Source organism: Mustelus asterias, chromosome 13 (genome assembly GCF_964213995.1).
Source record: "Mustelus asterias chromosome 13, sMusAst1.hap1.1, whole genome shotgun sequence".
Lineage (NCBI taxonomy): Eukaryota > Metazoa > Chordata > Chondrichthyes > Carcharhiniformes > Triakidae > Mustelus > Mustelus asterias.
The window spans coordinates 12,456,905-12,481,118 of NC_135813.1; the positions used below are offsets into that span (position 1 = coordinate 12,456,905).

The following is a 24,214-nucleotide window of genomic DNA, read 5'->3' on the forward strand; positions in this document are numbered from 1 at the left end:
GCCAGGGACCTGGGTTCAATTCTGGCCTTGGGTCACTGCCTGTATGGAGTTTGCACGTTCTCCCCGTGTCTTATGTGGATTTCCTCCGGATGTTCCGGTTTCCTCCCACACTCCAAAGATGTGCGGGCTAGGTTGACTGGCTATGCTAAATTGACCCTTAGTGTCAGGGGGACTAACTAACAGGGTAAATACGTGAGGTAACGGGGATAGGGCCTGAGTGAGACTGTCAGTGCAGGTTCAATGGGCCGAATGGCCTCCTTCTGCACTGTAGGGATTCTATGATCATTACATCTCCCTAGCTGTATTGAAATTATGCCTTGAAATTATATCAGCACTTTTTCTTCTGCTGCAATTGAGTATGATGGGCACCACTGAGTTTTGGGGTTGGGGTGGTTAATGTGTCTATTTCCATTCAATGAGCCAAGGGCTATGCAACAGCACACAATAGCATGTTGTTGGTTGGACACTGAATCTTTACTGGTCACATTGAACTTTCTGTGTGGGAAAATCTGGCTCCGTTTATTGAAGTGAAGTCTTGGCAGCTAAGGCTAGATTGAATTAGCAGAAGAATTGTTATTAGAGCTTCGAGCCTCACTAATAGAGAAACTTATCCATCTGAGCAACTGTTGTCGTGTCTTTGTATTGACAAATTTAAAGGTGTATTATATAATAGTGTCATTAATGCTGATGTCTCATATTAGGGGCTACTCATTTGTACATTTAACCATTAGTTTGGTTTTGACTTTAATGTTTATTTTGGGTAAATCTTCACGGCATTGCTTATTATTGTCTTGCTGTTTGTTGTATATAGCTGTAGAGTATTAGGATTTCTTGATTAATGGTGTGAATTGTTGAAGAAACTTTTCATATTTTTTTCCAACCACATCAGCTTTCGTTTGCTGTGCGTTTGTTAGTGGGGCAGGTTTGTTGTATAGTGTTGGATGCTGATAATGGGAAGTTACTGTGTAGAGAACAATTAAATTTTCAAGAGTGCAATTTCTCAGTTCTTTACTTTGTAAACATATATATATATATATATTATATATATGTAATAGTTTATTGTATTCTTAGAATTACATTGCTGTATGTTATCTGAGAATTATCTCCAACTTTATATTCTTGAGTGTATGAGAGGACTTGTAAAATCTGGTACTGCAATATTGTTAATCTCTATAGCCAGAGAGGTGGCAATTTCATGTACAGTAAAATAATGGTGGCTCAAAGCTTTTGTCACATATTTATTCTACTCTAGGTTCATGATACAAATCTGAAAAAGGGAGGTGGCGTTAACTTTTCTTCCATCGATTGTCAGAATAAAACCTCTGCATCATCTAAATTGGGACAGTTTTTCCTGCAAGCCAAGCTACAAAGTGCACAGTTGCGTAATTGAGGCCTCGAGCTGTCCCTCAATCATGGGAAAATGTTGATCTTAGGATTGTCTTTCACTTTGAAAAAGAATCTGAAGGCCTTTTCAGTTGTTCTCGTAAAAAGTTCTGGTAAGTTAAACTGAATGTGTTTACTGAAATCTGTTGTTGCAAATAGCTTGCACTTGAACTTATTCCAGCCTCCAGGAGACCAGTGCTATATGAGAGAGCGAGAGAGAGAGAGACCTTTGTTATCATTCTCACCAGCTGTGTGATTCATTCCTTGATTCTCTCAGGAGAATGGGTGTGTTTGAATGTACTTGGAGCCCACTAGATAGATACTGAAATGTCAGAGCAATTTGCCAGACTCCTGTTGCTGAAAAGGAAACATCTTTCCTATTATTTTGTTTAAAGCGTTTAAAACTAAATTGTTGTGAAGTGCACCCTATTCTTCAACTTGATTTCTGCCCTCCATTTTTTCCATTTCCCACACCGGTTGTAGCCTTTGTAACTACATTGCTAATTAACTGTGTTGTGCTGTGGCTTTCTGCCAAACAGGAAGTGGTTTGAGACTGACTAAACCTATTTCGCTTGGGACCCTTGCAGACAGGAAATTTTCATCCCATCAGTCAGGACTGAATTTGTGTACAAGTCCCAGAGGTGAAAGGTCCTCTTCTGATTCACTGGGTTGGCCAGTGGGAGAAGCAGTGGTGTAGTGGTATTGTCACTGGACTGGTAATCCACAGACTCAGGCTCTGGGGACCCAGTTCAAATCCCGTCACGTCAGATGATGAAATTTAAATTCAATTCAAAATCTGGAATTAAAAGCCATAAAGCCATTGCCAATTGTTGTTACACCCCATCTGGTTCACTAATGTCCTTTAGGGAAGAAAATCTGTCGATCTTACCTGGCCTGGCCTAATGTGACTCCAGATCCACAGCAGTATGGTTGACTCTTAAATGCCCTCAGGGATGGACAATAAATGCTGGCCCAGTCAGCGACCCACACCCCATGAATAAAGATAAAAGAAGTCCCCCAAGTGTATCCTGTGAAATTCAGTCATTAGGTTGGGCACCTGTGGAAGTTTCACCTAAATATTCAGATGAAGTTAAAGTAAGATCTTCAAAGCAACATTCATTTGCTACACCTTACAATTCTTTCCACCATAGAACACTGTTTGGAGCAGTAGCTTTAAGAACAACTATGGTGCAACCACTTCAGGTAGCTTTGTTGTGGTGTAATAAACCCACGTCTTCCCATAGTCTGAAAAAAATGAAGCAAAAAAAGTAAAAGATGAAAGAAGGGAGGAATTTAAATTCGATTAATAAATCTGGAATATAAAGCTAGTCTCAGTATAGTTAGAAAATTAGATAATTAGAAAATCAATTAGATATAGTTAGATAATTAGAAAATCAAAGTTAAAGGAGAGGGTAGAAGTGCAGGTTAATGATGAGTTAAAGGAACCGAGGGCTCAAGAGAGGTTAGTAAAGTTTCTAGACCACGTAATTGAACAGAGAGTATAGAAGGTGGCAGGAATCTAACCTCAGGCGGTGACAAGTATGAGAAGGGAGGTGGTCAATGCAGGACTGTGGGTGTTGTACCTAAATGCACGTAGTATACGGAACAAGGTAAATGAGCTTCTTGTGCACATTGAAATTGGCCGGTACGATGTTGTGGGCGTCACAGAGACTGTAAGGGGATCAGGGCTGGGATCTAAATATCCAAGGATATGTGTCCTATCGAAAGGACAGGCAGATGGGCAAAGGGGCCGGGGTTGCATTGTTGGTAAGGCATGAAGTTAAATCGATAGTTAGAAGCAATATAGGATCAGAAGGTATAGAATCTCTGTGGGTAGAGTTGAGGAATCGCAACGGTAACAAGAACCTGATGGGAGTTATGTACAGGCCCCCTAGCAGTAGTCAGGATGTGGGGCAGAAAATAAATCAGGAGATAGAAAAGGCATATAAAAAAGGCAATAGTACAATAATTATGGGGGACTTCAGTATGCAGGTGGTGGACTTGGAAAACCAGGTAGGTAGTGGATCCCAAGAAAAGGAATTTGTGGAACGTCTAAGATGGTCTTTTGGAGCAGCTTGTGACAGAGCCTACTAGGAAACAGGCAATTCTAGATTTGGTGATGTGTAATGAGGCAGACTTGATAGGGAACTTGGGTGAAGGAACCCTTAGGGAGCAGTGACCACAATATGATATAATTTATCCTGCAGTTTGAGAGGGAGAAGCTGGAATCAGATGTAACGGTATTACAATTAAATAAAGGTAAATACAAAGACATTAAGGAAGAGCTGGCTAGAATTGATTGGAAAGGGCGCCCAGTAGGGAAGACAGTGGAACAGCAATGGCAGGAGTTTTTGGGGGCTATTCGGGAGGCATAGCAGAAATTCATCCCAAGGAGGAGGAAACATGCTAAGGGGAGGACGAGGCATCCATGGATGACGAGGGAAGTCAAGGACAACATAAAAGCAAAAGAAAAAGCATACAAAGAGGCAAGGATTAGTGGGAAGCCAGAGGGTTGAGAAGCCTTTAAAAGTGAGCAGTAGACAACTAAAAAAGCAATAAGGGGGGAGAAGATGAAATATGAGTGTAAGCTAGCTAGTAATATAAAAGAAGATAGCAAGAGTTTTTTCAATATATAAAAGGTGAGAGAAAGGCAAAAATAGACATTGGACCACTGGAAAATTAGGCTGGAGAAGTAATAATAGGAAACAAAGAAGTGGCAGAGGAACTGAATAATTACTTTGCATCAGTCTTCATGGTGGAAGATACCAGTGGGATGCCAGAGCTCCAGGAAAATCAGGAGGCACAAGTGAGTGTAGTGGCCATCACTAAGGAGAAGATTCTGGGGAAACTGAAAGATCTGAAGGTGGATAAATCACCTGGACCGGATGGATTACACCCCAGTGTTCTAAAAGAGATAGCTAAGGAAATTGTGGAGGCATTGGTGGTGATCTTTCAGGAATCACTGGAGGCGGAGGGGGAAGGTGGGCAGAGGACTGGAAAGTGGCTAATGTAACACCGCTGTTTAAGAAGGGAAGGAGACAGCAGACAGGAAATTATAGGCCGGCTAGCCTGACTTCGGTCATTGGCAAGATTTTAGAGTCCATTATTAAAGATGAGATCGCGGAGTACTTGGAAGTGCATAATTAAATAGGACTGAGTCAGCAGGGCTTTGTCAAGGGGAGGTCATGTCTGACAAATCTGTTAGAGTTCTTTGAGGAGGTAACAAGGAAGTTAGATAAAGGAGAACCAGTGGACGTGATTTGTTTAGATTTCCGGAAGGCCTTTGACAAGGTGCCGCAGAGGAGACTGTTAAATAAGGGTGTTAAGGGTAAGATCCTGGCATGGATAGAGGATTGGCTGACTGGCAAAAGGCAGAGAGTGGGGATAAGGGGTCTTTTTCAGGATGGCAGCCGGTGACTAGTGGTGTGCCTCAGGGGTTGGTGCTGGGACCACAACTTTTCACAATATACATTAACGATTTGGAAGAAGGAACTGAAGCCACTGTTGCTAAGTTTGCAGATGATACAAAGATGTATAGAGGGACAGATAGTGTTGAGGAAGCAGGGGGGCTGCAGAAGGACTTGGACAGGTTAGGAGAGTAGGCAAAGAAGTGGCAGATGGAATACAATGTGGAAAAATGTGAGGTTATGCACTTTGAAAGGAGGAATGCAGACATAGATTATTTTCTAAATGGGGAAATGCTTAGGAAATCAGAAGCACAAAGGGACTTGGGAGTCCTTGTTCAAGATTCTCTTAAGGTTAACGTGCAGGTTCAGTCGGCAGTTAGGAAGGCAAATACAATGTTAGCATTCATGTCGAGAGGGCTAGAATACAAGAGCAGGGATGTACTTCTGAGACCTTTTTAAGGCTCTGGTCAGATCCTAGTTGGAGTATTGTGAGCAGTTTTGGGCCCTCTTTCTAAGGAAGGATGTGCTGGCCTTGGAAAGGGTCCAGAGGCGGTTCACAAGTACGATCCCTGAAATGAAGAGCTTGACGTATGAGGAATGGTTGAGGACTCTGGGTCTATACTCGTTGGAGTTTAGAAGGATGAGGGGGGATCTTATTGAAATTTACAGGATACTGCGAGGCCTGGATAGAGTGGATGTGGAGAGGATGTTTCCACTAGTCGGAAAAACTAGAACCAGCGAGCACATCAGACTAAAGGGATGATCCTTTAAAACAGAGATGAGGAGGAATTTCTTCAGCCAGAGAGTGGTGAATCTGTGGAACTCTTTACTGCAGAAGGCTGTAGAGGCCAAGTCATTAAGTGTCTTTAAGACAGAGGTAGCTAGGTTCTTGATTAATAAGGGGATCAGGCATTATGGGGAAAAGGCAGGAGAATGGAGATGAGAAAAATATCAGCCATGATTGAATGGTGGAGCAGACTCGATGGGCCGAGTGGCCTACTTCTGCTCCTATGTCTTATGGTCTTATAGTAATAGTGACCATGACAACTGTCATTGATTATTGTAAAAACCCATCTGGTTCACTAATGTCCTTTGGAGAAGAAAATCTGCCATTTGTATGCGGTCTGGCCTTCAAATGATACCTGATCAATAGCAATGTGGTTGACTTAATTGCCCTCTGAAATGACCTGTTGATAGCAAATGCAGGCCTTGCTAGCGACACCCACATTACATAAAATAATAAAAAAAAACTTTAGATTTTGGCATCGTACTACATCTGCCAAAACATCCCAAAGTGTTTCACGTACAAGAAGTTACTTTTAAGTGGAGCAACATTTGTGGAACAGCCTATTTATTATACCAGATATTCTCATGTACAAGTCAAGACCATTTTTTTAGGCCAAAAGACATGGGATCAACTTTTACATGGGTAGTGTTTTCAAGGGGTTAACCTATGTGCTTGACACGGACAAGAGAAATCCATAAAAATCATCACAATGGAATAAAGTAAAACAAACAACACCAGTGGATTTGTATTAATTATTAACATGTATTTATTTTATAAATGTATGAACTATAGAGATTTCATCCAATGCAATGTGATTATGAAATGAAATAATTAGAACGCTTCACATTGATATCCTTCAGAATCGCTCAGATCTCCATCTCAATCACCTAACTAATCACCTGGTTGTGTAACTTCATTGTATGAATATTCCTTGTTTTCTTCATCTTCTTCATCCATTTCTTGCAACTGATTTCATCGATCCAGCCTTTCTCGTGAGCATGGATGACAACAATTCTGAAATTTCTCTTTAGGGAGAGTTATTTTGCTTGAATATCACCATCTTCCATACAAGATCATTCATTTCAGCTTCCTCATGATGTCCCCAGCATCACAGATCCCAGTCTTCAGCCAATTATGATATTAAGAAATGGCTGAAGCCATTGCATATTGCAAAGGCTATGGGCCCTGACAACATTCCAACAATAAAGACCTGTGCTCCAGAACTTGCCATGCCCTCTAGCTGAGCTGTTCCAGTATATCTACAATACTGGCATCTACCCAGCAATGTGGAAAATTGCCCATGTGTGTCCTGCCCACAAAAAATAGGACAAATCTAACCTGGCCAACTGCCACATCACTGAACTCTTGATCGGCAAAGTGATGGAAGTGTTATTGGCAGTGCTACCAAGTGGCACTTACTCAGCAATAACCTGTTAATTGACACACAATTTGGGTTCTGCCAGGGCCTCATTGCAGCCTTGGCTCAAACGTGGACAAAAAAGCTGAACTCCAGCGATGAGATGAGAGTGACTGCCCTTGACATCAAGGCTGCATTTGACCAACTGTGGCATCAAGAAGCCTAATGAAACCAAAATCAATGGAGGAACACCTAACATAAAGAAAGATGGAAAATCTCAGCACCTGTAAGGAAAGTAAAGAGCTGACTTTTCGAGTCCAGACGACCATTTGTCCAAGCTAAAAGGCATCAGGCTTAATGTCCTTTAGAGAAGAAAATCTGCCATTTGTATGCGGTGTGGCCTTCAAGTGACTCCAGATCAACAGCAAGGTGGTTGACTAAAAGGCCTATGCCTTTTAGTTTTGACAAAATGTCATCTGGACTCAAAACATCAGCGCTTTTCTCTCCTTACAGACGCTGCCAGACCTGCTGAGATTTTCCAGCATTTTCTCTTTTGGTTTCAGATTCCAGCATCCACAGTAATTTGCTTTTATAAAGAAAAATGGTTATAGTCGTTGGAGATCAATCATCTCAGTCCTGGGACATTACTGCTCGAGTTCCTCAGGGTAGTGTTCTACGCCCAACTATCTTCATCTGATTCATCCATCATAGACTCAGAAGAGGGGACGTCCATGGATGATTGCACAATGTTCAGCATCATTCACAACTCCTGAGATACTGAAGCACTCTTATGCCCATATGCACCAAGTCCTGAATAATATTCAGGCTTGGTCTGATAAAAGTGGCAAGTAACATTTGCACCACACAAGTGCCAAGCAATGACCATTTCAACAAGGGAGAATCTAACCATCTCCCATTGACATTCAATGGCATTACCATCACCAGAAACAAAGAACAATACAGCACAGGAACAGGCCCTGGGTCGAAATCCTGGAACTCCTTTCATAACAGCACTGTAGGTGTTCCTGTGACACCTGTACTGCTGCGATTCCAGAATGCAGCTCACCACCACCTTCTCAAAGGCAATTAGGGATGGGCAATAAAAGTTGGCCAAGCCAGAAAAGCCCACATCCCATGAACAAATAATTTTAAAAAAACAAAATGTGGCCCACATCTTTACAAGGACATTTTTATTCATTTATTTTGATAACAGGCTTGTTTGATGGCATCTCAAAGTTCATTGGTGTTTCATCCACATTTTCAATGCAGGCCATTCAATGCACGCGCTCCTCTCTTTCGGATGTAAAAGCTTTGGGATTTGATAGTTTTATCAGGTTCAAGTGGCAGACACTGAAATTTTTGTTTTCTGATGAAATACCAAATCCTATCTTTTCATGAACCTTGCGTACTACCCAGCAGTGGTCTTGAATTCTGGAGCGCCATCTTTCTTTGCTTCTCTGAGGGAGTAGAGTAGGATGGCTCTGCAAGTGATAATGTGATCATTAACCCAGTCCGCCACTCTTTTCTCCAGTTTAATTTGAACCGTATATTTGTTATTCTTTCTCCAAGGCATAGATCATGTGGTACACATTAGTCTTGTTTATTTGGCCAGGAGATTGCCACTAGAATTGGTGGAGGGGAGATCTAAAGGTTACCGCATGTGACTTTTAAATTAATGAACCATAGTCATTACTGATAAGTAATTAATAATTATGACATCATTTGATCCCTGAAAAGCTATGGTCAACATGAGGTATCTGGAAAAATTATGTTTTTTTAGACCAAAGGTCATGAGTCGACGTTTGAGTCCGTAAACATGAGTATATACGAGCTAAGATTCCAAAAACCACAGATGAACTAACAGTTAATCGATTTAGATTTGTTGGTTTGGAATGGAATGTTGCTGAAAAAGCAGGAGGATTCTGTTGTTCTCTGCAAAGCGTGCTATGAAATTTTTAATAACCTCTTGAACTTAAGGAATTTGACTTAATGTCTCATCCAAAGCATAGCATCTCTGACAACGCAGCACCCCCTCAGTACTTCGCTGGAGTATCAGCCGAGGATATGTACTCAAAACCCAACGTGGGATATCAATACCTTTTGTATAGGTGCCAGCTTGTATCAACCAGACCAAACTGACCTCCCTTGCTTGAGAAAAGGGTGGAAGTCACACTACCAAGTGTGGTTCTTGGCTGACTTTGTCCACTTTCCATTGGTTTGTTACTGAAGCCTGGGTTATTTGCTGCCCTCAGTAAGAGAATGCTGAATGATGTGAGGATGGTTGAAGAGAGGCTCAGAAAATTAATTTTAAAAGTGAAAATTGACATTGGAGTATGCCATGCATCAAGCCATTTAAGGTGTTAAATGTGTTGCTGGAAACAAATTTGGGTTTGAACTCAACGTGCATTAGCATTCAGTGAAGTACTAAAGACCATGAAGAGCAGAGTACAAGTATTTAATTTATGATATCCAAGCATTTAAAGGTATGTATTACCTGTCCACTATTTTGTATTGGTAAGGGATCAATAAGTGTTTTATTTTTATTTTTGAAAGTATACAATATTTGTTTTCAGTTTCTCAATTTGGGCAAACATTGGGCTGCTCCCCAACTAAACAATTGGCTGTGCTTTGACTAGTCTTGGAGGTTGTCCCTATCTCCATTGCTGGACTATTCTAAACTCAATCATTGCAATCACTCTCCATAACTGGGGACTATTATCAAGTAAAGGGGTTTAGGCAGAGCATTCCAGAATGGTGGGAGCAAGATGGTTGCAGGTTTTGCCACTAATTAGTAGAGTGGACAGAGAGAGCAACGCACAGTAGACCAGAGTTGGAACTGCAGTTGATGCAATGAGAAACATTGGGCCATAACCTCTGGCTCCTGTGCGTTGCATTTGGGGGTGTGTTGGGGAAATCCCCCTTTGGAAGTCCTTACATAATGGTTTACTCGGCAATTGTCCAGAAGGGCTAACTTCCCCTGAACAATTGCATTGGGCTGGGAACCATCTGACAAAGTGATTTGAATCTCTAACTTTGGATGGTTCTGCCAGTTTTACATTGCTAATTACTCTGAAAGAGTTAGAAGGAAAAAAGGATTTCAAACTTCAGAGTAGCTGTTTTAAAGACCCTGACCAAGGCCTCCACAGTACATCCCCACACGCCTGGCACCCCCATGGCATTCTCCACCCCTCTACCAATAGCAATTCCCGAACCCGGCCATTCCCTTATCTAAGCTAACCATCACACCTCTCTGACCCAGCCCCCTTCAACCCAAACAACACCCCCCCCGCCCCACATCCCATTTACTTCTTAGAAACTTAACTTCTCAATTCTTAATTTCAATGGGACCTTTAAACTTATCTGCATTATGGCAGTTAGCACTGTAAAAAAAAAAGGGGGGGGTGTTCCCCTTCGCTTCGCTCCTTTTGCAGCTGGAGCCAGAGACATGATTCATTTCTTCGGTCTCACCCAGCCTGAGTCAGGAAGGTTGGGTGAGACAGGCATTCTCCTTTTCAAATGCAGGTAAGTCACTACAGAGTGGCAATCCATTGCTGATTGCCACTCCAAGGAAGTTACGCGCTGTTATATATACACGCACACATGCTATATGGTACAACCATACTTAGTGGATAATAGTAGTAAACCAGCCCGCCAATATCTCTTTCTCTGTGGCTTCACCACTGATCCCTGCCTAGGTAAAGACCTGAGACTCACCTGAGGAAGGAGCAACGTTCCGAAAGCTCGTGATTCCAAATAAACCTTTGGACTTTAACCTGGTGTTGTGAGATTTCTTACTAGGTACAGGCCATGTAATCTTAATGCTACAGGCTATGTAATCTTAATGCTACAGGCTATGTAATCTTAATGCCTTTTTTATTGTTGCTACTTGACAACTGGTATGTTTATCCATTATCTGGTTTGAGCAAGAGTGTAGAAACTTCCGTATAAGTAGCAAACACATACCTTATCAATAACAGTTATGAAACTAAATTCCTGATTCGTAAGCAATCATGTGTCTGCTTGTATTTCCTTCTCTGAGATGAAATTTTAACTTGTGAGCAAATGTATATCTTCCTTTGGTTGGACTAACAATTGCAATAAAGTGGTCAGTGCTTTAGGAGTCCATTCCAGATCAAAAATTCAGTTATTTCTATCTCTGCTCAGCAATGTGTGGTAGTGCATTGTGGCTTAAAACATCATCATGTTCTTCAGACTAAAGATTAGTAGCCTTTACTTTTGCAATATACTTAGTAACCTTTTCTGCAAAGACAAAGTATTGTTTACTAGACCAGCAAATTCCACTAAATCGCTCAAGTAAGCTGCATGTTCCCTCTTTGTGCTCTGATTAATCTTTTACATTCTCCAAAGTTATTTGCCTGGATATTGCTGTGGTATAGGCAGCAAAAGTGTCAAAGCTCTCAATCATTGCTCCACTGAAACTGACAGCAATTTTGGGAGTCCATACATGTGTAGAATAACGTGGAATCCAGAAGTTGCTGTCAGTGTTTCTCCAGACGGTATGCTGCACATTTGATTTGATTTGATTTATTATTGTCACATGTATCGGTATACAGTGAAAAGTATTGTTTCTTGCGCGCTATACAGGTAAAGTGTACCGTTCATGGAGAGGGTGCAGAAAGGAGTCATCGAGGTTTACAGCATGGAAACAGGCCCTTCGGCCCAACTTGTCCATGCTGCCCTTTTTTTTAAAAACCCCTAAGCTAATCCCAATTGCCTGCATTTGGCCCATATCCCTCTATACCCATCGTACACATGTAACTATCTAAATGCTTTTTAAAAGACAAAATTGTACCCGCCCCTACTACTCTGGCAACTTGTTCCAGACATTCACCACCCTCTGTGAAAAAATTGCCCCTCTGGACACTTTTGTATCTCTCCCCTCTCACCTTAAACCTATGCCCTCTAGTTTTAGACGCCCCTGCCTTTGGGAAAAGATATTGACTATCTTACTGATTTATGCCCCTCATTATTTTATAGACCTCTATAAGATCACCCCTCAGCCTTCTATACTCCAGAAAAAAAAAGTCCCAGTCTATCCAGCCTCTCCTTATAACTCAATCCACCAAATCCCGGTAGCACCCTAGTAAATCTTTTCTGCACTCTTTCTAGTTTAATAATATTCTTTCTATGATAGGATGACCAGAATTGCACATAGTATTCCAAGTGTGGCCTTACCAATGTCTTGTACAACTTCAACAAGACGTTCTAACTCCTGTATTCAATGTTCTGACTGATGAAACCAAGCATGCCGAATGCCTTCTTCACCACTCTGTCCACCTGTGACTCCACTTTCAAGGAGCTATGAACATGTACCCCTAGATCTCTTTGTTCTGTAACTCTCCCCAACGCCCAATCATTAACTGAGTAAGTCCTGCCCTGGTTCAATCTACCAAAATGCATCACCTCGCATTTGTCTAAATTAAATTCCATCTGCCATTCGTCAGCCCACTGGCCCAATTGATCAAGATCCCGTTGCAATTGTAGATAACTTTCTTCACTGTCCACTATGCCACCAATCTTAGTGTCATTTGCAAACTTACTAACCATGCCCCCTATATTCTCATCCAAATCGTTAATATAAATGACAAATAACAGTGGGCCCAGCACTGATCCCTGAGGCACACTGCTGGCCTCCAGTTTGAAAAACAACTCTCTACAACCACCCTCTGGCTTCTGTCAAGAAGCCAATTTTGTATCCATTTAGATACCTCACCCTGGATCCCGTGAGATTTAACCTTATGCAACAACCTACCATGTGGTACCTTGTCAAAGGCCTTGCTAAAGTCCATGTAGACAACATCAACTGCACTGCCCTCATCTACCTTCTTGGTTACCCCTTCAAAAAATTCAATCAAATTTGTGAGACATGATTTTCCACTCACAAAGCCATGCTGACTGTCCCTCCTAATCAGTCCTTGCGTCTCTAAATGCCTGTAGATCCTGTCTCTCAAAATACCTTCCAACAACTTACCCACCACAGATGTGAGGCTCACTGGCCTGTAGTTCCCAGGCTTTTCCCTGCAGCCCTTTTTAAACAAAGGCACAATATTTGCCACAGTGTTACAGTCATAGCTAGGGTGTAGAGTAAGATCAACTTAATATAAGGTAGTTCCATTCAAAAGTCTGATGGCAGCAGGAAAGAAGCTATTCTACAGTTGGTTGGAACCCAAGGGCTGCAATCTCCAACTGCAATCATGATTTGGCAAAAAATTCCATTCTCACACTCTTAATATCACTGTGAAACTCCTTGAAAATTTTACATCTTTTTCAGAGAGGTGTAACTGGGTTTTTAATATACTAATTTGAAAATTATTGCTAAACATCTTTACTGGCTTTGAATAGAGAATTTATGATTGTGGAATATCAAGCTTCTCCATAGTAAAAATAGTACACATTTTAAAAAAAATTAAGTTTCTCTATTTACATTGTAGCTTGAATTTTAATGGAATTATCATTTATTTTGCCATTTAGAAAATCAAAAATTGAAGGGATTCAGTGGTTTTACATTCCCAGGTTTGTTATGTGTTAATGTTTCAATGTTACTGGCTGCTTACTGGCATTATTGCTGCTGTATGCCAAGGCGTCCCCTTGATTGTTGTCCAGAACCCTACAAAAATTATCACTTGATCTTTGTGAGCAGCTTTCTTAGAGGTCAGCAGCAAGTGCCTTTGCCTCATCACTGAATACAAAATCCAGACAATTACTCTTCAAGCGCGAGGCTGCCAGTTGTGCCTGACGAGGCATAAAGTGACGGCTGAGCAAGGTTGATTTTCTGATGAGATCGAAATTTTTAATGTGGTGATGTCGGTGTTGGACTGGGGTGGGCACAGTAAGAAGTCCAACTGGTTTATTTGGAATCATGAGCTTTCGAAGCACTGAGGCTGTGCTAACAATTGAATCTCATTTTCAATTTATTTTGGAACATGCCATTGAATCTACAAACATCTGGAACATCAGGATTGTCTGTCATACCTAAAACTGTACTGTGTAGGTCCTTGCCTCACACTGAACTATAGAATCCCTACAGTGAAGAAGGAGGCCTTTCAGCCCATTGAGTATGCGCTGCCTCTCTGAAAGAGCATCTTACCCAGGCCCACACCCCCGCTCTATCCTCGTAACCCCACTCATTTTCCATGACTAATCCACCTAGCCTGCACGTCTTTGGACTGGGAGGAAACCGGAGCACCCAGAGGAAACCCACGCAGACGTGGGGAGAATGTGCAAACTCCACACAGGCAGTAACAACCTAAGGCCGGAATCCAACCTGGGTCCCTGGTGCTGTGAGGCAGCAGTGCTAACCACTGTTCCATCGTGCCACCCAGAAGACAGATGTCTATTGTAAGACTGTCATGGCAGCCCTTTGAGTTCGGATAGCATTTCCTGGATTATAAGAACGAGTGACCAAAGGTTAAGGAATCAGTCCTGGAGCTCCAGACCTGTGTTAGCATCAGGCAAACCGTTCACACACTTGAAGATAATCAGTGCAGCTCATTTTGTAACTCCTGGGGCGGAATTCCCCCATCCTGCCCGCCACAGGAATCATAGTGGGCAGGGACAGACCATGCAACGGTCCGTTGACCTCGGATGGGAATTTCCAGCCTTGGGGCAAGCGCAGCCCCTAATATTTACTATCTATCTAACAAGGACTCAACCTTGCATTTAGTAGCATGGACAGGTGAATGGGTTTGTAGTGGCAGAGAATAGGAAATGATTTACTCCTAGCACGAAGGAATATGCTTGTGGTTGTTGGAGGTCAACAGGTACTTCACTGCTGGAGTTCCACAGATAGTTTGCTAGGCCCAACTATCCTCAGCTCCTTCATCAATTACCTTCCCTCCATCTTAAAGTAAAACGTTGGAATGCTTGCTGATGGTTGCACTGTCTTCGGTTCCATTTGCAACTCAGATAATGAAATAGTCCATGCTCAAATGTAGGACAACCTGGATGGCATTCAAGCTTGGGCTGAATAGTGGCAAATAACATTCAGTAGAAAGTGCCAAACAATGACCAAAAAAATATCTTTTGCAGATTTTCTAATTCACTTACTGAGCCAGGAAGGCCTGTAACAATTCTAAAGCATTGTTTGACGGGAGATCAGCCTAGCTAATTAATGGCACCTGTCACTGGGATCTGGGATTCTTCCCAGTTGGCTTCAGGACTGTGTAATCCCTAATTAGTTGGGTGGTCCTGGCTGGACGAGTGATAGGAAGCTGACAAGTGCCTGGTGCGGGTAAACAGCGAGGTTTTAGCTGATGAAACTCTCGCAGCATCTCTGCACACATGTGGGCCTCTAGTCCTTGCCTGTTGTCAAAGTGCACCTAAGCTCTGTATACTTGGGTAAATGGTATATGCTCCTATGTTGGGAAGAGAGTGCACTTAATGTTGGCCAGATAGAACTATATATGGATTTCTCAGCAGCTTATTTTGGAGTCTATATGATGATGATCTTATGAACGTTAGTCATTTGTTCGACCAAAAATGATCTAGAGGAGGAAAATTGAAAACATTTTATTAATTGATTGCACTATTGAAAAGTAAACTAAAATATGTAGCTCTTTTGTATTGCCTTTGTCCTGTATTTAAACTGTGAGGAGTTGGACTTATCCCATAAGCAGACTTGTGCTTTAGAAGTGCTTTGAAACAAGAGTATTACTGCAACGTATTGCTCTGTAATCATTAGCAGCAAGTGCTAAATGGTCATGCTGTAATGATGTAATCAAAGAGGAACATTGTGAAATGTGTTAAAATTCTCTGAACATGCTTTGAATTTATCCAAAAGCTTTTCGTGTGGGAAGCAGTTCCTCTTGAAATTTGTTTAAGTTTTATTCAGCAGTGTGACAGGAAAAAATTGTACTATGGAGGCTTTGATTACCAAATGTATACAGACGAGGCCCATCCAAACTCATTTGTATGGAAAGAAGCCCTATTGCAAAATCCAGATGTTTGTCAGATGTAGTCATAGAATCCTACAATGCAGAAGGGGGCCATTTGGCCCATCGAGTCTGCACTGACCACAATCCCACTCAGGCCCTATCCTCATAACCCCGTACATTTACCCCAGTTAGTCCCCCTGACACTAACTAATTTAGCATGGCCAATCACCTAACCCGCACATCTTTGGACTGTGGGAGGAAACCGGTGCACCCGGAGGAAACCCATGCAGACACGGGGAGAATGTGCAAACTCAGTGACCCGAGGCCGGGAATCGAACCCAGGTCCCTGGCGCTGTGAGCCAGCAGTGCTAACCACTGTGCCGCCTCAGTCACCGGGACATGCAAGAAGGAAAATTTATTATTGACTCATCCTGACGTCCACTCACAAAGCTAGCTAGAGCAGCATTGGGCAAAGGTCTGAAAGCCAGTTAGTTCCGCGATTGTCTTTTCTAGCGGAGAATTGCGTACTTTTACAACAATAGGATGTACACCATATAGATCACATTTCATCCACTCATTTGATTAAGAAGGCTAATGAGCCGCACACCCATGTAGGGTCTGGTTTATCTGCTGGGAACCTGTTAGGATCTCATCCTATTTATTGATACAGGAAACATTTTACCACTACACAAAAATTGGAAAGAGTCAAAACTTAGTCAAGGGGCGATAAAGCATTACCCTGTGAGTAGTAAGCACCTAACAATTGGCAGAAAACTACTAAAACCTGGGCTGTGTCATAAAGAGTAGCAGTGGATGATGGATTGTCAAGAGGCAGAGTACAAGATGTACAGGACAGTTTCCCTGGGAGATGGTTGTAGTGCACACTCAGTGAACCACATGGCCTGTATTTTGCAGTAGTGGTGATGGCAAAACTGTCAATATTCGTCGTTGTACTCCTCTAAAACTGACAGCCACTCCTGGAGTCCCAGTATAAGTAGTTTAATGCAAACATCCAGAAGTTATCAGTGAATCTAGGTTTCTCCATTAGGTGCGCTTAAATTCCCCTAGTCTGCAATTAATTAGAAACCACTGAACTGATGACAGTTTGCTCTTTCGCCTGTTGGTCTCATTGTAAAAACCCTTGGACAAAGTTACACTTGATGCAAATTGAGTTTTTAATGGCATATAGAGTTCATAATTACTGCAGAACAGCCTCACTGGTCTTGAAAAATTAATATATTTATGGAATGTCAAATTTCTCCATTATAAATTCCACATTTTTAAGATACTTTCAAAGCTTATGATACCTCAGCTTCAACCTTAATCTCATGCATATTTCCCAATCATTCACTTTGTTCTCATAAAATGTAATTAAAAGTAGAGAATAATTAGTGCATTTTACTTCTTGTTTGCTATCTGTGAGAATGCTTTCCGTACTTGATAATATCACTGTTATTGAATGCCTGCAGATCCCCTTGACTTGCCACCAGATTGCAGCTGGCATTGAAAAAGGGGACTTTCTGTAACAGAGGACAGTAGATCTTTCTAGACAGCTTTCTTCAACGTGAGTGGCAAGCGCCATTGTTATATTGCTAACCCACAAAATCTAATTTATCTGAGTGAGGGAAATGAAGTATGCATGAAGGCCCTCTGATCTGATTATTACTAAGTAAAATGATTTGTTTATTAAGATAAATACTTGATTACACTGCAAGCTTATAGTATCTCTGGGTCTGAGTGCTACTAAATATAAATAGTTGCATTCAACCAATCTTTTCATACAGCTGGTATCCCTGAATTTTGTGCTGCTTGCAGGACATGTTGTTGGCATTTATTGAAAATGCTGGACTTTACAAAACAGTTGTGTTTTAAAATATCTCCTTTAGCTTGAGGCAAAATTGGGACGTCTAGTGGCACCTCAGCTTGGAGACATGCCTATGTGGTCTGGTTGCCATGGGGGTGAAACTCAAACAGAAACCTTTTGAAAACCAGTGGTAGTTTTCACACCTGAAATTAGTAACTCAGAAAGAGGACAGCTGCTTTTTGAGACAAAGAGAGAGACATAACAACTACTACTGTGTGGAGAAGAAAAGCAGCCAATGTTTTGAAGGGCAGAGAAGGACTGTTTTGTGTTTTAAAAAAAAAACAAGTTGGGTACTTGTGACAGTTATTGCTTTGTTTGAAAGGAAGGGAACAGAACCAACAGGGCTTTTGGATCTTTGAGGAACAAGGAGCCACAGAGGTGGCCCTTACTGGTGAAAATCGAAGACTAGGCTGAATGGAACAACTTGTGAAGTAGAGTGGAAGTTTTGACCTAGCAAGGCAAGGAGAATTTTGTCTTCCAGAAAGCTAGGAGTAGCTTTGGACTTGTTTGTGTAATGCTACACTTTTGTGTAATGCTGCCAGAAGTATGGTGCACAGCAAAAGAGATTGTAAGACATATCTCAATCATGTTAGTTAATGCAGAAGTATCTTCTATGTTCTATGTTTGGTGTATTCATTGCCTGTTAATGTTTGATCTACATTATTTTTGTTTGTTGCAGCAAAATTCTTTTTTTAAAAAAAATGAAATCCTGTTCTTTGGTTATTTTAGTTGGTCATTTGGGAAATTCATTTCTATGGAGATTGTAACAATATTGGGTATTGATGCCTTTGTGTTATTTTGATTATCTACCTGTTCAACAATGCAATGAGGCAGATGACCATTCATAGGCAGTTAAAATGCTGTGAAACATCAAAATAGTTTCAGGTGATCCAGCCAACAACTTTGTCCCAAGTTGCCATAATCCAACCTTAAGTGAAGGCAGGGAAAAACTTCCTACCTGCACTGAAGGTTGGTATTGCTAATTAAGGTAAGCTATTGTGCAGTAAAATTACTTTTATAGTTAAGTAGAAGGTTAATCTTTAAAAAAGGGGAAAAACGTCTGTTCTAATTCATATTGGGTGAAATTTTAACAGATCTATTGACAGTGTTGTTTTAAGGGGACATAGAGTCCAGTAAATTTGTATTCCTTCCTCGTGGTGTTTGCATGACTCATTTTTATTCATAGATGCTAATAAGACTCTCCTCGTGTTCCCAGTCCTTGAAGCTCTTACTTGGAATTCATCCCAGTTCTTTGGGAAATAATAAACTCATTCTAGGGAGGAGAAGAGAAAAAGCACTTAAACCAGTGCTTCCATTATTTTTCAATGTGATCCCATTTTAATATTTGAAAATTAACTTGATACCATCAAAAACAAAACAGCAATAACGCCACATAATAACATTCAGTAGTGTACAATTAAGTTTGCATGTATAATAATCAACATCTAATGCTTATAAATATGAAAACCTGTACTTTAATTTACATTGCACAAATGTTATTATTTAATGTATTTAAGTAGATTTCATTCAAGCTCTCCATATTCTCCAATGACAGAAAACTCGATAAAGGCTTTCTCTTCCTGATTCCTGGCCCAAGATGGCCACGCATGTGCCCTGCTGCGCTTAAAGATGGCACCAAGCAAATACTCTGCTGCATTTTGGCCCCTATAAAGATGGCAGCCATTAACCGGGATCAATCACTGAAGTAAGCTCCACAACTGCTGCCTGCTTGGCACAAATGTAGGACAAGTAGCTTCATTTTTATGGTTTGAGGCCACACTGGGTGTTCTTGCAGCCTCCTTACCTCCCCCACCCTTTGGAAGGTTGCAGTCTTGAAGGATGGGGAGTCCACGATCCCATCCACAGTTTCTAAACCCCCTCCTTCCCCACAGCCCACAGTTTGGGAAGCGCTGACTTAAAGGTAAGCGTATGGAGTAGCAGGCACCATCAGCTTGTACAACATCTTTGACACACCAGTGCAGTTTGCCACATATGGGGCACATTGATACTCTTGTCCATTATGCTCATAATCCTGAGTGGGTCATCTGATGGAAGACTCCACAGGGGGAGAAGGGTAAGTGGGATGGTTGTTTGGGAACCTCTGCCTTGGACAATAGGGGACACGACAAGCTATTGTCCTGAGGCGCAAAGAGACAGACTGGCCAGGAAGGAGAATCACAAGTACAACTTTGATTTGATTTTGATTTGATTTTTGATGTGATTTATTATTGTCACATGTATTAACATAGTGAAAAGTATTGTTTCTTGCACGCTATACGGACAAAGCATACTGTTCATAGAGAAGAAAATGAGAGAGTGCAGAATGTAGTGTTACAGTCATAGCTAGGGTGTAGAGAAAGATCAACTTAATGCAAGGTAAGTCCATTCAAAAGTCTGACAGCAGCAGGGAAGAAGCTGTTCTTGAGTCGGTTGGTACGTGACCTCAGACTTTTGTATTTTTTCCCCAACGGAAGAAGGTGGAAGAGAGTATGTCCAAGATGCATGGGGCCCCTTAATTATGCTGGCTACTTTGCCGAGGCAGCAGGAAGTGTAGACAGAGTCAATGGATGGGAGGCTGGTTTGCTTGATGGATTGGGCTACATTCACAATCTTTTGTAGTTCCTTGCGGTCTTGGGCAGAGCAGGAGCCATACCAAGCCATACCAAGTTGGTGAGAGTTGTAGCTGACATGCCAAATTTCCTTAGTCTTCTGAGAAAGTAGAGGCATTGGTGGGCTTTCTTAACTATAGTGTCGGCATGGGGGGACCAGGACAGGTTGTTGGTGATCTGGTCACCGAAAAACTTGAAGCTCTCGACCCTTTCTACTTTGTCCCCATTGATATAGACACGGGCATGTTCTCCTTTATGCTTCCTGAAGTCAATCTCCTTCGTTTTGTTGGCAGTGAGGGAGAGATTATTGTTGCCGCATCAGTTCACCAGATTCTCTGTCTCATTCCTGTACTCTGTCTCGTCATTGTTTGAGATCCGACCCATTACAGTGGTGTCAGCAAACTTGAAAATCGAATTGGAGGGGAATTTGGCCGCACAGTCATAGGTGTATAAGGTGTATAGTAGGAGGCTGAGAACACAGCCTTGTGGGGCACCAATGTTGAGGATGATCGTGGAGGAGGTGTTGTTGCCTATCCTTACTGATTGCGGTCTGTGAGTTAGGAAGTTCAGGATCCATTCGCAGAGGGAGGTGCCGAGGCCCAGGCCACGGAGTTTGGAGATGCGTTTCGTGGGAATAATAGTGTTGAAGGCTGAGCTGTAGTCAATAAATAGGAGTCTGACATAGGTGTCCTTGTTATCTAGGTGTTCCAAGGTTGCGTGCAGGGCCAGGGAAATGGCGTTCTGCTGTGGACCTGTTGCGGCGGTAGGCAAACTGTAGTGGATCCAGGTAGTCCGGGAGGAATTGATTTGTGCCATGACTAACCTTTCGAAGCACTTCATAATGATGGATGTCAGAGCCACTGGCCAATAGTCATGAAGGCACGCTGCTTGGTTTTTCTTAGGTACCGGGATGATTGTTGTCTTCTTGAAGCAGATAGGGACCTCAGATTGTTGTAAAGAGAGGTTGAAGGTGTCTGTGAATACCTCCGCCAGCTGATCCGCGCAGGATCTGAGTGCACGTCTGGATACTCCATCTGGGCCAGTTGCTTTCCGTGGGTTGACCTTCAAGAATGCTGCTCTGACATCTGCAATGGTGATCCCAGATACAGGTTCCTCCAGGACTTCCAGGGTGGAGGGCATGCTGTCGCTGACCTCTTGCTCAGAACGGGCGTAGAATGCATTTGAGCTCATCAGAGAAGGGTGCGTTGGAGCCGGCAATTTTACATGCCTTCATCTTGTAGCCTGTTATATCTTGCAGAGCTTGTCATAGTCGGTGGGTGTCGGTGTGGCCAGCCTGGGACTGTAGCTTGGTCCGGTACTGTCTTTTGGCATCTTTGATGGACCGCCTTAGATCATATCTGGCTTTCTTGTGTAGGTCAGTGTCGCCTGACTTGAATGCCTCAGACCTGGACTTCAGCAAGCAGTGGATATCCCTGTTCATCCATGGTTTCCGGTGGGGAACAAACAGATTTGCTTCTTTGGCACGCAGTCTTCTACACACTTACTAATGAAGTCAGTTACTGTAGTAACTTTGCATAGCCAGAGGAAATGCATCGGAAGTCTAATTTTTCTTTCGGTTTTAAAGATACTGAGCAAACTTAAGTTTAAGGTAATAAAAGGCATACTCCATGCAGATTCACACAGGGTGACCTTAGCGCAGCACAGAATTTTTGAATTTCTGGTGGTTCCTAGAAGTGGAAAATCAGTGCTGCTTCTAGTGAACAGTACAGAACTTCTTAAATGTTGTTTTGGATTTTGTACTGCTCACAGGACTTATTGTTGGTATCGTACATGATGTTACTCTGCAGCATGCTGTATGACTAACATAGCTGTGACTTCTGGAATTTGATAACTGTGAAGGAATGGAATATTTTTTGAAGCATAAAGTTGAGGATAATTGATCCTGTATAGAGACAAGTAGAGGCAGACACAATAAAAAAGGAAAAGTAATCTTTCATGCTTGGATGCGGGATTCACGCTTTCTGGCCTGCCAGCAATTGTCAATCATATTATGATGTTTGTGCTGAATTACTTGCTCAAGATAGCATAAAATCAAGCAAACTAAACAGTTTGGACGTCAGACGTGCCACCCTTGGAAAATAAACCACAAGATCATTTCAAATGAAAGCTCTTTTAACTGAGAGGAGGGATGAAGATAATTGAAGAGGTTCGATGGCTGTCTTGTGGTAAAGTTTTGGTAAGAATCTGCAACTCTTGAGGGGAGTGCAGCATGGCCTTTGATTAACTTTGTCTTACTTTACCAGGGTGTTGCCTGGCTTGTAGGGTATTAGCAATGAGAAGAGATTGAACAAACTTGGTTTGTTTTCACTTGAACGTCAGAGGCTGAGGGGTGACCTGATAGAAGTTTGCAAAATTATGAGGGGCATGGATAGTTGGTGTTTTTCTCCCAAAGGAGAAATGTCAATTACTGGGGGGCATAGGTTTAGGGTAAAAGGGGAAAGTTTAAAGGATCTATTTGATTTATTATTCTCACGTGTTGGGATACAGTGAAAATGATTGTTTCTTGCGCGCTATACAGACAAAATATACCGTTCATAAGTACATAGGGGAGAAGGAAAGGATAGGGTACAGAATATAGTGTTCCAGTTACAGATTTAAAGATCAGCCTATTATATGGTGGGTCCATTCAAAAATCTGATGTGAGAGGCAAGTGTTTTACACAGAGGATGGTAAATGCCTGGAATGCGCTGCCATAGAAGGTGGTAGAAGCATATACAATAGCAACGTTTAAAGAGGCATCTTAACAGATGCATGAATAGGCAGGGAATAGAGGGATACTGACCGCATAGAGACAAAGGTCTTTAGTTTAGAAAGGCGGCATGTGTTGGCATGGGCTTGGTGGGCTGAAGGGCCTCTTCCTGTGCTGTACTGTTCTTTGTTCTAAATCTGAATTTGATTTCAATGTCAATTCCACAACCAGCGCTTCTACTGGGTACTTAGCTGAAATATTTCAAATTCTCAATGCGCTCAATGCTTCTTTGAAAGGTAGGAACTGTAACATTGGGAGCATGGATGGAAAAGTACAAGGTTTTACCAAAAATATTCAGCAGGAAATGGCTTGATTCTGTAAAACGATGTAACTGCCTTCCCAACACTTTTTTTTGTTATTATGGGCACTGAAAATTGTCTGTCCTGGAAGTTTAAGATGTAATTCTAGGGTATTTGTCTCAGCTTTGCATGAGATACAGTGAATGAGAGAGACAAATGAATTGTCGTATTTTGCCTGGCTTTGAATTTCATTTTTGTAGCAAAAGCCAAGAATCCTGTGAATGTAAAAGAGAATTTTATCAATGTTGATGACTCTGTTTTGAGTACCAATTTTAATAGTCATGACTCATCAGTTACATCGTCAATTGAAAGAGTTCCCCTGAGTTGTCCCAAGGATCCATTGAAATACCTGTCCACTTCGCCTCAACGTATCTCTGTGAAACAAAGTTTTTTTTCTTCGCTTATTTATATCAAAAAGCAAATTTAGAAGCAGCTTGAGTGCCGAGATTGATTGCGTTTTTAAACCCCTCCAAATTGTGCACTGGAATAGGCTCATCCAACTCACTGAGATAAGGGTGAATCATGGTGTTCTTTTATGTTCAAGTTTATTCAGTTGTATACTACCAGTACTGTACTATTTATGTTACTTTCTGTCTTAAGCAATACGCTATACTTGCTGAAAAAGTATAATCCCGTTTGTTCTATGTAAAAATACAGGGATGAAATAGGCCATTGGCAGTAGCACAAATCAATAGCATTGATTTCAATGGAAATTCTTGATGCAAAATAGGCTGCCACTGACAGTCTACTGTGGTATGGTATGGTGCAAAAGTCCACCTTTCGTTCATGTGATTCGTGAACCAGGTGATACTAGTCAACCATCTGTATTTATTGACCTGCACAC

At 41.8% G+C, this 24,214-nt stretch overlaps 1 protein-coding gene across 5 annotated transcripts in view; it reads left to right on the forward strand.

Moving 5' to 3' along the window:
- lrrc8aa (leucine rich repeat containing 8 VRAC subunit Aa) overlaps positions 1-24,214 on the forward strand; it is a 62,624-nt gene that overhangs the window by 26,655 nt on the left and 11,755 nt on the right. The window contains exon 1 of one of the 5 annotated variants that reach the window (XM_078226309.1): positions 1,253-1,496. The exons of the other annotated variants lie outside the window; for them this stretch is intronic. The gene's annotated coding sequence lies outside the window, so the exon portion shown is untranslated. Of the gene's footprint in view, positions 1-1,252; positions 1,497-24,214 lie in introns of those variants that run through there. 5 annotated transcript variants of the gene reach the window in all.